We start from the raw sequence: 14,565 nt of genomic DNA, 5'->3' as shown, positions 1-14,565 counted from the left end.
ACTTCGTACACAATATTATACATCTATTACTCTATACTAAATTAAAGTGTTTTTTTTCCTCCCAAACTCCCTACAAATCCCGCCAAAAATAACAGTCACTCGATATCTATTCATAATAATTGTTATCATACATCTATTACTCTATACCATAAATTGAAAAGACTGGAAAGTGATAAATCAAATAAGTACGGAGTAATCCGTAGTATTTTTTTTTTGGAATGTGATAATATTTTCTTTCTCATGCTTAATATCTGTGCATAATAACTGTTATCACCCTTGAAAAATGATTTTAAAAAAAAAAGGTACTTTGTAAATATTATACTCCGTCCGTCCCTTTTTTGATTGACTCATTTGAATTATTGGTCCAAAATGATGATCCCATTTGCATTAAAATACCTCTAATTTGCAACAATATTTATGCAAAGTTAGCTTTCTTATGTAAATTTTGCTTTTTCATATATATTTTTTTATTACTTTCTCTTTTTACGGAGTACTTTTTTGCAAATTCCATGTGATTTTAACTTTTCAATTTACTTTTACTACTTCCACTTTCCCCTTTTTAATTCCCGAGAAAATTGCTCAAATGAGTCAATAAAAAAGGGACACGAAGGGAGTATACGGTAATAAAAGTAATTCAATAGCTTAAATTCAATTAATGTCCATTAAGAAAGGCTTAGCAACTTCTCTTTTATGCAATGTATCTTATCTTATTCTTTCATGCAACTAATGTATCTGATTAATTACTCCACATCAGCTTCATCTTTTATGCATTGTACTTTCTTATTTTTATGCATTGTACAGTTGTACTTGTATCATTGTATGATTAATGATTGTATCTGTTAAGTTACTGTCTCTTACATTCCCTTTGAATGAGTATATAAATATTTTACTTCAAGTACAACAATAAATTAAGAAAATTCAAGTATACACTTGATCCCATGAAAGCAATTCCCTGTTTCTCCTGATACCCAAAAGCAGCAAAACCCCGAACGACGGAGCTTCGATCATTACCCTTATTGATTTTCTCTCTCCTCATTTCTGGGTTTAAGCTTTGATGGTATTTCTATCTCACTCTCATAACTTCATAGATTTTAGACTTGGGTTTTCTTCAATTTCACAAGTTATGGATTTTAACTTGTGGGTATTTGCTTAAATGTAGAAATTTGTGAAATTGGGTGTTTTTTTTGTTTTTTTAAATGGATGTAATTGGTTTGTTGCGGTTTTTCATTTTGAGTAACTGTTGTTTGGAATTTTTGTAGGTTGGTAGGCTACGCTTTATTCGCCTTATTTTTTCTTATTTCAAGAAAAAAAAAAAATTATATCAAATTATTTGTAAAAAAAAAAAAAAAGTTTATATCAAATTACTTGTCAAAGAAAAAATGTTTTAGATCAAATGAGAATAAATAAATTCAAATCATATCGAGTTTTATTATAGCGAAATATCTTTAACTTTGTAATGAAAAAAATTTATGAAAATTACATCTTAATAAAATACACATTATTACATATCTAATAAGATCCATTTGATACTATAAATTATCGTACCCTTGAAGTTAAAGTGTAATTAAATCAAACGATCAAATCATGTCAAATTAGATTAAACAAGTAAAAATAAGATAAACTAAACAAACCCTTAATGTGAAGAGAAATATAAAAGTTTTTTTTAGGGTTCGTTCAAGTACTAAATTTAGTATAAAATAACTTAGATGTAGGATTTTTTTTAAAAAAACACTTAAATATGCTATAGACTGTGTTACACTTTTTGTAAACCACAATCTCCATGTACGTACGGAGTACCTAACAAGCTTAAAAGCTTCATCTTTTGATGATCTGATAAACAGTTACAATTAACTTTTTTGTGGCAGAGGAATAGAAGACAAATAATTAATCCCTGTTCTTTGTGTTTTGGATTTTAAGGTTGGAAATTTAAAACAATTAATTCATCTCTATCATCTTGCAATATAATGAAGATGAAAAAAAAAGTTAAAAATTTGAAAATTCATCAGGCATGAGATGTTCATGCTGCTTAAACGCTGAAAAGTTATGGGCAGTAAAGGCCTTGGAATATAACAGTGATAGGCAATAAAGGGTGCCGGAAAATAATTCCTGTAGGTAGTAAAGGGCCCTGGAAATTAACTCCGGTAAGTAGTAAAGGGCCCCGGTTTTTTTTTTCTTTTCATTTTTGTCTTCATGTGGTAGGAAAAATGATGTTTTTTTTTTTGTTTTGTTTTTGTTTTAGATGATAAATTTTCTGAATTGTAAGTTTTTCAAATGGGAAGATTTTGGTTTAATAATGTGTTGAAATTTGTTAAATGGGTATAATTTATTTGGTGTTGCACGTCATTTGTTCATTGAATAAAGTCTAGCACATCAAAGTACTGCCCTTGTCATTGGTATGATAGAGTTTTGTTCATATAGAATTTTAGTTGTATGATTGGCTGAACAAAAATTAGGTTTAGTGTAGTTTGATTTTCTAATTTGCCGTCTTATGTAGCAAAAAATTTGTTATCTGCAATTTATGGACTCTCCAAATGCCCTGGAAAAGCTGGTGCTTGATTATGAGGCCTCTATAAGTTCGATAGAGTTTAGATGTGAAAATTGTCACGTGTAGTTTTTCTTAATTTATCCATTAAAGTTTTAAAGTTAAATATATTAGTAATTTTTGAAAAATAATGGCCTGAACATAGGTATTGTTGCTCTGTTGATGATGTTTATTTCTTATTTTCTGGCAATAATTCCTTCTACTCTATTTAAATATTTGATATTAGCTTTTGAGTGCTTTAGGATTGTGTATGTAAAGTAAAAAAAAATAACATGAATGTTGAAGATTTTTCTTTTGGATGAAGTAATTTATTTATTGGTATCAAAGGTGCAGATACTTATTCAGACTTCATATGTAAGTGTAAAAGATGCAGTGTATGATGATTATAAATCACAATCTAAGAGAAGATCGAAATACCATTCTTGTATTTGATGCTTAATTACCTTTTATCCAATGCTTACCTTAGCCATCTGTTAGTTCACTTCAAACAACATGCAAAGTGTAGCAATTAAAATGTTAAAATCTTTTTGTTCCATATTCTAGTTATTTGAATTCCGATGTACGAGTATTAATATTAAAGATGACTGCCTACAGTCTTGCAGTTGTGGTTTTTAGCCTTTATCGTTTAAAAGCTGCATCATCATGTTATTCATGTACATGTTTTAATATGATTCCATGATATATGTTGATTCCTAATAGATGGGACTTGAGGAAATGATGGCTTGGGCACCAGTAGTAACGGTAAAGATGGATTTGATGATATTGATCTGGATAACTGGGATGATGAGGATATGTACTCAGATGACGATGCTGATACTATTGACATGTGCTTGCATGACCTTGGCGAGGTTTCATTGATGAACTTCTGCAAGAAAGCATCGTCATCCTTCTTCAAGCAGCACGGTCTCATCAGTCATCAGATTAACTCCTGCAACAGTTTTGTCCGTGAAGGTATAAAGAGAGTTTTTGATAATATTGGTGAGATAACTGTGAATCCAGGTTATGATTCCTCGAAGAAGGGTGAGGGTGGATGGAGATATGCTTCGGTGAGATTTGGGAAATTCGAGCTTGAGCGTCCAATGTTTTGGACCGGAGAGAAGTTTCAAGCAGATGGTGGGAAAGACTTTATTATGTTGCTTCCCCGACATGCCCGGCTTCAGAAGATGACTTACTCTGCAAGATTGAAAGTTGAGACTCACCTTCAGGTTTGTTAAATGTCACTAAAATCATTTAAAATTTGCCACAGGATGCTGTAATTATGGTTTCATTTGTTTGTTCGTGGCCGGTTTTTGATTCTTAGATATATACCCAAGAGAAGGTCATAAGTGACAAGTTTAAAACTGGTAAGTCAGAGTATATAGACAGAACTATATTGCACGATGAAACAACGGATGTCATCATTGGAAGGATCCCTGTGATGGTGAAGTCTGATATATGCTGGATGAGTCAAGCTGAGAAAGGTGATTGTGAATTTGATCATGGAGGCTATTTTATAGTCAAGGGTGCTGAGAAGGTAGGTCAACATTTCCTCGTATCTTATCCATGGGTTTTATTCATTGTTTTATGGAGATCAGTGACCTTTTTTTCTTATCCCATTTCTCCTATAATCTGAAACGTTATCTGTGCCTTTATTGCAGCTTGTTCTAGTACATAGGTTGTATCTCTATAATTGTTGCTTATTGTTGTAAGTTTTTTTTCCTATACGGAATAATCACTTTTGGTTTATGTAGCCGACCCCACTTATGGGATTAAGGCTTTGATTGATTGTTATAAGTTTTTACCGCATCTTGTTCTGTCCACCGCAGTGAAGCTAAATAATAATGATATTTGACTAAGTTGATGTTTTTAACTTGCTAAAGATATTAAACTGCAATTTATATTGGTGGCTATCTGCGCAACTGCACTTGTATTGCCATAGGTTGTATTTCAGATTTATACTTTTCGAAATGCTCTGCAATCAGTTGGACTCATGTCTTAGTTCTTACAAGAATGATCAGGTGTAACTCTTTATTTTGCTTTGACCTGGGTTATGTTGGATATGGTAACTGCAGACATTTATTGCTCAAGAACAGATCTGCTTGAATAGGCTTTGGATTTCTAGTGAACCTTGGAAGGTTGCTTATCGATCTGAGTTCAGGAGAAGAAGCTTACATGTCAAATTAGTAGAGAATCCAAAAGTCGAAAACATCCAAGGAGGAGAAAAAGTTATAAGTGTGTACTTTGCGTTTGCAGAAGTCCCTATTTGGATACTCTTTTTTGCCCTTGGTGTGTCATTTGACAAGGAGGTGGTGGAATTAATTGATTGCAGCACGGATGATGGTCGCATCAGTAATATCCTCTTTGCATCCATTCATGATGCTGATGAGAAATGTGATGGATTCCGTCGTGGTGGCAAAGCTTTGGAGCATATTGACCATATAATAAGACAATCCAAATTCCCTCCCTCCGAGTCCGCTGCAGACATTATCGAAACAAACCTTTTCCCTGGTCTTTCTGGGAACAAGCAGAAGGCCCGCTTTCTTGGATATATGGTAAAGTGTCTTTTGCAAGCATTTTTAGGCAGGAGAAAGTGTGATAATAGAGACGATTTCAGAAATAAAAGACTAGAGTGTGCTTCTGAGCTTCTAGAGAGGGAACTTAAGCGCCTTATGAGGCAGGCTGAGTGTTGAATGGTGAAGGCAATGCAGCGGGACCTTTATGGAAATCGTGATCTGCAGGCTATCGAGCACTACTTGGATGCATCAATCGTCACCAATGGTCTCACCAGAGCATTTTCCACCGGTGCATGGGCGCATCCTTTCAAGAAAACAGACAAGGTTTCTGGTGTGACTGCAAATCTCAGGCGAACTAATCCGTTGCAGAGTACTTGTGATATGAGGAGAACTCGTCAGCAGGTTGCTTACACAGGGAAGGTTGGAGATGCCAGCTGCCCGTAAGTATTTCAAAGTCTTGTCTTATAATCATATATCTCTTTATAGCCTAAGTTACATTGGGTACTCTAATTAAATTTGCAACCATGATTTCAGACACCCTTCTCACTGGGGAAAAGTATGCTTCTTGTCTACACCGGATGGGGAGAACTGTGGTCTTGTGAAGAACATAGCTGCTACTGGACTTGTCAGTTGCAGTATTAGTAAGAAGGACCTGCCTGATATATTGGTGAAGTGTGGGATGGAAAAATTAATGAGCGACACTTGTACATCACTGAGTGGAAAGGACAATGTTTTTGTGGATGGCGATTGGGTAGGAGTATGTGCTGATTCCCTCTCCTTTGTTCAGGAGTTGAGAAGAAAGCGTCGGAAAAAGCGTATTTCAAGCCAGGTACTATTTCATTTTCCTACATTTGTTCTAGATTTGTAAAGCTGAATATGTCACGTTTTAGAATTATTATTATTTCTTGGTGCCTGATAGCTGCTAGTTATTACCTTGTGCGTGTGTTCTTATCTTTTCATTACATTAATTCATGATCCCATATATATGGCGCTTGGTTTGTAACATCTTTTTTGTATGCTGCTAAATGCTATGGATCTCTGTTTAGACCCTCAGTCTATCCCTCAAATTTGTTTTTGGATTCATCTGCTATTCTCATTATGTACGTAGTCTGAGCCTCGTTAGACAATGGCCTTTCACTATCTTATCCACACTTCTGTATTAGTGTAGTATAAGTTCCTGTGTAAAAATCTAACACATTGTTGGCACTTCTAGGTTGAAATCATACGTGATGTTCAAAATTCTGAAGTGCGAATATTCTGTGATGCTGGAAGAATACTTCGACCTCTTTTAGTAGTTAAAAATTTAAAGAAGACAAGTTTATTGAAAGGGGATGAATTTTCTTTTGAGACCCTTCTAGACAAAGGAATAATTGAATTGATTGGGCCTGAAGAAGAAGAAGATTGCCGCGTTGCATGGGGAATTAAGTTCCTCTTCGAAGATAAGGGAAAAGACGCTGTCAAATACACTCACTGTGAGCTCGATATGTCATTTTTGTTGGGAGTCAGTTGTGGTATTATCCCCTTTGCAAATCATGATCATGCTAAGAGGGTTCTTCACCAATCTCAGAAGCATTCTGGACAAGCCTTTGGATATTCCAGCACAAACCCGAATATAAGAGTAGATACCTTGTCCCACCAAATGTACTACCCTCAAAGACCTCTCTTCCGTTCAGTAATTTCTGATTGTCTTGGAAAGCCAGGATATCCATTAGGCCGCAACCAGATACTTCCAAAGGCAGAGTTTTTCAATGGTCAAAATGGCATTGTGGCCGTAAATGTCCATCTTGGTTATAATCAAGAAGATTCTTTGGTCATGAGTCGAGCTTCCCTAGAACGAGGCATGTTTAGTACCGAGCATATTAGGAGTTACAAGGCTGAAGTTGACAACCAGGAATCAACAGAAAGGAGGAGGAAGTTTGATGATATCGTTAAGTTTGGGAAGATACAGAGCAAAATAGGACGGGCTGACAACCTTGATGATGATGGATTTCCTTACATTGGAGCAAACTTGCAGAGTGGAGATATTATCATTGGCAGGTGCGCGGAATCTGGGGCTGATCATAGTGTCAAGCTTAAGCATACAGAAAGAGGCATGGTGCAGAAAGTTGTCCTGTCAGCAAATGATGATGGGAAGAATTTTGCAGTTGTTTCACTTAGACAGGTAATGGTGTGCTCTTTTTCTTTTTTTTGGGAAAGAAAGTAATGATGTGCTTTGGATCAATTATGTGGGTTAAATAGAAGCATGTTGTGATATGACAAAATGTATGCTCTGGTTGACATTTCATCATAAACAGCTGTAAACCTATTATGTGATGGGGTTAAATGTATGCTCTGGGTTAAATTTCATCTTGAAATCCACTTCTATTTGTGATTTATAAGTCAGTCTCATGCTGTCAATTCATGCAGGTCCGTTCACCTCGTCTTGGTGACAAGTTTTCGTCAATGCACGGCCAAAAGGGTGTTATTGGATATCTTGAGTCACAGGAGAATTTTCCGTTCACAAAACAAGGGATAGTGCCTGATATAGTAATCAATCCTCATTCATTTCCCAATAGACAGACTCCTGGCCAACTATTAGAGGCTGCCCTTGGGAAGGGCATTGCATGTGGTGGTTCATTGAAATATGCCACCCCATTCTCTACTCCCTCTGTCGAATCCATAAAGGAGCAGCTTCACAGGTCGGTCAGTTTTTACTTTCGTATTCGATTCCCTCCATTTATTCTGTCTGCATTACTGTATTTTTGCTTGAAAATTAACTCCCCTCCCTTAACAGTTAGACTTAAATTATGTTAAGATAATAAATTAGTTAGTGTTATTGTGATGTTGTATATTATCTCCGTATCATGTTATTTGCAACGATTAGATATTTTCTACTCACACTTTATGTCAAATCATTGCAAATAATATGAAACGGAGGTAGAATATGAATTTTTGAATAAATGAAGAATAGAAATGCTTGATCAACTCTTCCATCACAATGATTGCAGGGCTGGATTCTCAAGATGGGGGAATGAAAGGGTCTATAATGGAAGAACAGGAGAGATGATCCGTACCCTTATATTCATGGGGCCCACTTTCTATCAGCGTCTGAACCGTATGTCTGAAGACGAAGTCAAGTATCGAAATACAGGTCCTGTACATCCACTGACCCGGCAGCCAGTGCAAGACAGGAAACGGTTCGGGGGTATCAGGTTTGGGGCGATGGAACAGGATTGTCTGATCGCCCATGGTGCTTCAGCCAACCTCCATGAGCGACTTTTCACTCTAAGTGACGCGTCCCAGATGCATGTTTGCAGGAAGTGCAAGAACATTGCAAATGTGATTCAAAGGACAGTCCCTGGTGGAAAAAAGATCCGAGGGCCTTACTGCAGGTTCTGCGAATCTGGTGAAGAAATCGTCAAGTTGAATGTGCCATATGGGGCCAAGCTGTTGTGTCAAGAGCTGTTCAGCATGGGTATTTCGCTTCGTTTTGATACCCAGCTCTGTTGATACTAACCAGTCTTTCGTTCAGTAAATCAGTAGCTATCTTGTATTCTTTATGTAAAATATGTAATATGCTTTTGAACCTGTTTTGATCCGTCAGGAAAAGGTGGATAGTATTGCCTAATTTTTCTGCAGAACATGCTTGCAATCATGAAGAATGTTTCAATCTGACATCTAGTTTGATGTAATTCCAATTCTCAATTTGTTAATAGCTAATTTATGCCATTCGTATCCTTATTCAATCTTCTCCAACATGTTTTATGGTTTATCCATTTTAATCTTAGTTCATTTATCTGTGATTTGTTCCTTCAGTAAATGAGCTCGTTCTCTAGTTTGTCTCTAATAATCTTAGCCTAGTATATAAACTAAGCTTGGTCTGCGGTCTGCCATGTTTTTATAATTGGTAGTAATTTAATATGAACCTCTAGAATGTATAAGTCATTTGAATTTCTCTGGAATGTGTATGATAATGATAAATTTATGCTTTTGCAAGTTGTCATTGGTATAACTTTAACTTTTTTGTATTGGGTTGGATCATAATCAAGTTAGGTTAAAATACATTCGTTTAATCAAGTAACAGGTTGAAATGACTATGGCCGAAACATGTTCATTGTTTGGGTCTGTGATGAAAACTAACGAATCTGTTCAGTTTGGTTATCTTTGGTTGAATGTTGTATATGATATCAATTGGCATGATTTAGGTTGTAAACGGATTTAGCTGGTGTTTGGTGTAAACGAATCTGTCCCTTATTAGGTGATGGTAGAATATCCTTGTTGTGTAATGTTTCCTTCACAAGGCCTCTCTTTATAGTTATGTAATAATAGGTATGGTTTCTGTTTTTGTGAATATGTGATCACTTGACGACTACATGAGAGTAACATTTTTACTTGTTATTTTTTTTATTTTTTTTTTTTTTTTTTTTTTTTGAGAATAAGCTAGAAGTACCATTAATCAAGGTTTGGACAAATTGTCCATGAGTACATAAGGAGGATCATCGGAAGGATTATGATTTTCCCATACTTGCTCTATTCCGAAAGGTACTAACCTAGCTAAGTGATGGGCAACAACATTCCCATCTCTACGAACATGCGACCAAGAAACATAATCAAAGTGTTTACAAGAAAACATATCATCAAGAATGGAGTCAAGATTCGAGAAATAAGTAACAGATTTCGAGAGCCGATTAATAACTATTTGGCTGTCCGATTCCACCACCAAGTTCTTCACTCTATACTTGCGGGTTAGCTTCAGACCAAAGAGAATTGCGTTACACTCCGCGACCTCGGGGGGCTAGCCACCCCTACTTCTACGAACACCAGCAAACAACACCTCACCATTAACATTTCGTGCCACAGCCCCTAGACCAATCCAACCTTTCTCTCGTAAGCTGGCGTCGCAATTAACCTTGATGAAGTCATCGGGGGGGAGGGTCTCCAAATTTTTCGGCTTGCTTCTCTTCCTAACCCCAACTCCACCATAAATTTTCGTGATGTACTTGAGACAGTCCTCTACAATTTTCTACACTCTTTCCTTGATAATTAACCAAGTGAGGCACCTCCTTTGCATTAAATATTTTATCGTTGCGCCTACTCCAAATAAACCACAGCAATGCAACACCTCTCAAGCGTTTCAATGAGTCAATTTTCTACCACCGCACAAGCATCTCTTTAAAAGCATCACTCGGATCAACAGGTACAAGAACTTCGCAGTTAAGTTCTCTCCAAAGGTCCCTCACAACATTACAGGAGAAGAAAACATGCCCCATAGATTCACATGTCGAAGGACACCATGGACACGAATTGGAATCAGCCATGTGTCCATAATGTAGGAGCTCTCTCGTGGGAAGGGACTTAATGCACGCTCTCCACAGAAACTGCTTAATTTTAGGGATGGTTTCAAGGCTCCAAATCAACACCCTAGCATCATGAAAGTCTTCGAGATTGCAGGACTTACCCAAGAGGTAAGCCGTTTTGACAGAGTATACATCGTCCTTTGAAAATGCCCATATCAGCTGGTCTTTTTGGGCTCAAAGGCTTATAGGAATACGCATGATGCACTCTATATCTCAGGCTTCAAAATTTGCAGCTAAGATATCATAATTCCAGTCCCTATTCTCCTCATCAATAAGGTCACATACCAAAGAAAGGCCTTCAACTCTTGGAGAAGTGATAAACTTCCCACGTTCATCTGCAACCCAAGGAGCCGCGTATATGTCTATTGATCTCCCATCACCCACCCTCCATATGAGACCCTCTTTCACAAGCGCTTAGGCACTCTAAATGCTACGCCAAGAGTAGCTACCATTCAATCCAAGAGAGTCATCTAAAAAATCACAATGAGGGTAGTATTTACCTTTCATAACTCGGCTAAAGAGAGAGTCCGGAGCTAATATGAGTCGCCACGCTTGTTTACCAAGCAATGCATCATTAAAGACTGTCATATCTCGAAAACCAAGCCCTCCAAGACACTTTGGTTGGCACAATCGATCCCAGCTAAGCTAGTGTACTTTGCGACGATGGACCGTATGACCCCACTAGAATTTCGCAACCATGGACTTAATGTTGTAAACTCCCATAAGATAAGTGGGAATGGCCTGGATGACTGACTTAACAAGGACCTCTTTGGCCGCTCTTGACATCAATTTCTCCTTCCACCCGTTCAGCTTCTTCTAGATCCTGTCTTTCAAAGTAGCAAAAACCATTCTGTTCGATCTCCCCAAGATGGTTGGAATCCCCAAATATTTCTCATGTTCCGTCACTAACCTCATCCCCAAAAATTGTATCAACTCCTCCTGTTTCGACTCACAAACACCTTTGCTATAAGAGACCTCCGATTTTTCATAATTAATTTTCTGCCCGGAAGCTGCTTCATATACGTTGATTATATCAACTATCTGTGAGCATTCCACTTGGTTAGCTCTAGCAAAGAGCAGATTATCATCTGCAAAGAAGAGGTGAGAAATTTTTGGCCATAGTCTGCTATCACCCGCACCATGAACGAGCCTATGATCCGAAGCCATCTTTATAAGGGCCGAAAAAGCATCCGCAATAATGATAAAAAGATAAGGAGAGAGCGGATCACCCTGTCAAAGACCACAGGAAGGGATGACTTTACCGCAAACGTTCCTGTTAATGATGAAAGAGTACGACCCAGAATTAACACAACTCATAACGACCCGAACCCAAGACTCTGCGAAACCCATCTTCAGTAGTAGTTTTTCAAGGAAAAACCACTCAACTCTGTCGTACGCCTTGCTCATATCAAGTTTCATAGCTATGGTTCCCTTTCGACTCGTGCTTCTCTTCTTCATAGTGTGAAAAAGCTCCATAGCAATCAAGGCATTGTCTGTGATCAGCCTTCCCGGAACAAAAGCACTTTGATTTTTCGAGATCACATTTGGCAAAATTTCTTTCAATCTCATCACAATCACCTTAGAAGCAATTTTATATAGTACGTTACAGAGAGCAGTCGGCCGAAATTCAGTCATAGAAGTGGGGGAATTCACCTTGGGGATGAGAGCTATATTCGTACTGTTAACTGAACTTGGAGACAAATTCCCGTCAAGGATTTGAGAAACTCGATCAAAAACTGCATTACCAACCACATGCCAAAATATTTGATAAAAAATGGCATGTAAACCGGGGACCCGGGGCCTTGCAAGGATGCATGGCACACAAAGCAGCATAAACTTCATCCTTACTGTACGACCTCAAGAGCAACTCATTGTCAACCATGCTTATCGAGGGGGAAATGGCTGCAAGAACTTGTTCACACTCATTCATAGAGGACCTGTAGAGGCGCAGAGATTAGTGTAAAAAGTTTCTACAAGTTTTTCAATTTTTTCCTCCTCCGTACACCAATCACCATTCTCATCAAAAAGACAATGAATTTTATTTTGTTTTCTTCTTTGCGAGGCCTTATGATGAAAATAATTCGTATTACGATCTCCATCTTTGATTTCGGAAGCCCTTGAACAAAGATACCAATAAGCTTCTTGTTTCTCGAAGTGATCATCAAGTTTCTTCTCCAGAGCCGAACACAATTTAATATTAGCAGCTGACACTTCTCATCCTTGCACTTCTTTGAGTTGTTTCTCGGTTGCCTCGATTTTACAGTCTAAATCAGAAAACTTTGAGCCACTCCAACGTTTGAGGGCAGCTAGAGTGAGCTCAAGTCTGGACTCCGTCTGCATTGCTGCATTTCCATTCCAAGCCTCCTTTATAGTCTGCTCACAAGAACGATCAAGCAGTCTCAAAATGCAGTGTTCGTTTCCCCTTCTTTCTCTGCTTTTTCCTCCTTTTCAATCTCAATAAAACTGGACTATGATCCGACTTATATCGCACCAAATTCTCAACCTCAGCTTTAGGGAACATAGTGCACCAAGTATTATTAAGGATTTTTTACGAAACTAAGCTTAATTGGTAAACAATTTACGAATATAGACACGTGGCCAAACTATTTACGAAACTGAGTTTCTGAGGTAAAGTCAGCGTTTTACCATTGTTATTATTTTTTAAAAAAAAAAAAATTCGTATTTTGTGAAATACAAATTTAAAATAAAAAACTGGAAATACACAAAAACGCTGACTGAGTTAGCGTTTTTTGTATAGGCATAATAGGCCTTAAAACGCCGCCTCAGGCAGCGTTTCATTAACAAAGGAAAGACGCTGCCTCAGGCAGCGGTTTTAGCTGGTATATTGCTCCAGAAAAACGTGACAACATTCACTCTTCTTCAATACTCAAACTCTCTCAAACGGTTTTTCCCTCATTGCAGTTGTCGTCCCCGCCGCCGGAAAGCCCGCTGCCGCCTACAGCCGCCGCCGCCTTGTTGGTACTCTCTCTTAAACTCTCCTCTTCATTTTAATGACATTGTTGGTACTTCTCACTCATTGGTTTTTAATATCTAAAAACCTAGGTTAGTTTGATAATTATATACTACATTGTTGTAGTTTGATAATGTTGTTGATTATTCTAAGTTAGTTTGATGTAAATTGATAATTATGTTGATAATTCTAAGTTTGTTTGTTGTAATTTGATAATAGTTTAGTTTAAAAGCCCTAATTTGATGTTAGTTTAGTATGAAAGTTTTTGATGAAATTGTGGAAATTATTGATAAAATTGTTGAAAATGTTGACGAAATTGTTGATAATGTTGATGAAATTGTTGTTTTAATTTGATATAGTAGCCTACATTGTTGTTTAATTACGAAAAATATGTTATGTAGAATATGTTGGTTGTTATAGTGTGAATATGTTCGTTGTGTACTTTGTTTTGGTTGTTATGTGAATTGGAACAATGTTGGTTAATTATGTTTATAGTGTGAATATCTTGGTTGTTATAGTGCGAATTGGTGGAGATTGCATGCAATTAAGATGTGTTTTTGGTTGTTGTATAGAATATGGCTGCACAAAACGCAGCTTTGTTATGCCGATAGGGGGGTGAATTTGTGTCTGATGGACCGAATGTCCAGTATAGTGGTGGAAATATGGAACCATTGCCACTTGGACCGGACATGATTTTCAACAATCTGATGAACGAGGTTCATAGCATTATTGGCTTAAACCCAATGAATGTACAACTTAACATTCAAATGAGGTTTGAGACTAATAATGCGGTTCAAGTGTTACCTTGTTCTAACGATAGACATTTGAAAGCTTTGAGGAGCGTTGTTTTAATGAGGGGTTATCCACATGAGATATATGTAGAAATAGTGTCTACATGTACGCAACAAAGTACTCGACTAGATCAACAAGCTACCTATTTTTTCGGATACACAAAGTCCTTCCGAATGCCCTCACAAGACATTCCATCAACTGAATATGGGATGGGGTCCTTCAGTAGACTGCTTCATGACGATCGGTTCCAGATGCCGTTGAGTTTACATATCGCTTCACCTGTATATGGTGGACCATCTACGACAATGTTTGGCCGATTTGGGCCTTCGACATCGAACACATTTATATCTTCTCCCATGCAACTCCAAAGTTATTCACCTACGCAGCATGATGATCATACATCACCGTTTCAACCATTGGTGAATCATCTTG

At 37.3% G+C, this 14,565-nt stretch overlaps 1 pseudogene; it reads left to right on the top strand.

Annotated features, from left to right (window-relative positions):
- Window positions 1–3,279: 3,279 nt before the first annotated feature.
- LOC110710286 lies at window positions 3,280–8,717 on the top strand (annotated as a pseudogene).
- Window positions 8,718–14,565: the final 5,848 nt, after the last annotated feature.

This window comes from Chenopodium quinoa, unplaced genomic scaffold, assembly GCF_001683475.1.
Source record: "Chenopodium quinoa cultivar QQ74 unplaced genomic scaffold, ASM168347v1, whole genome shotgun sequence".
NCBI classification, from domain to species: Eukaryota; Viridiplantae; Streptophyta; class Magnoliopsida; order Caryophyllales; family Amaranthaceae; genus Chenopodium; species Chenopodium quinoa.
Note: the sequence above shows the minus strand (reverse complement) of the source record. Positions and strands in the feature narration are given on the sequence as shown.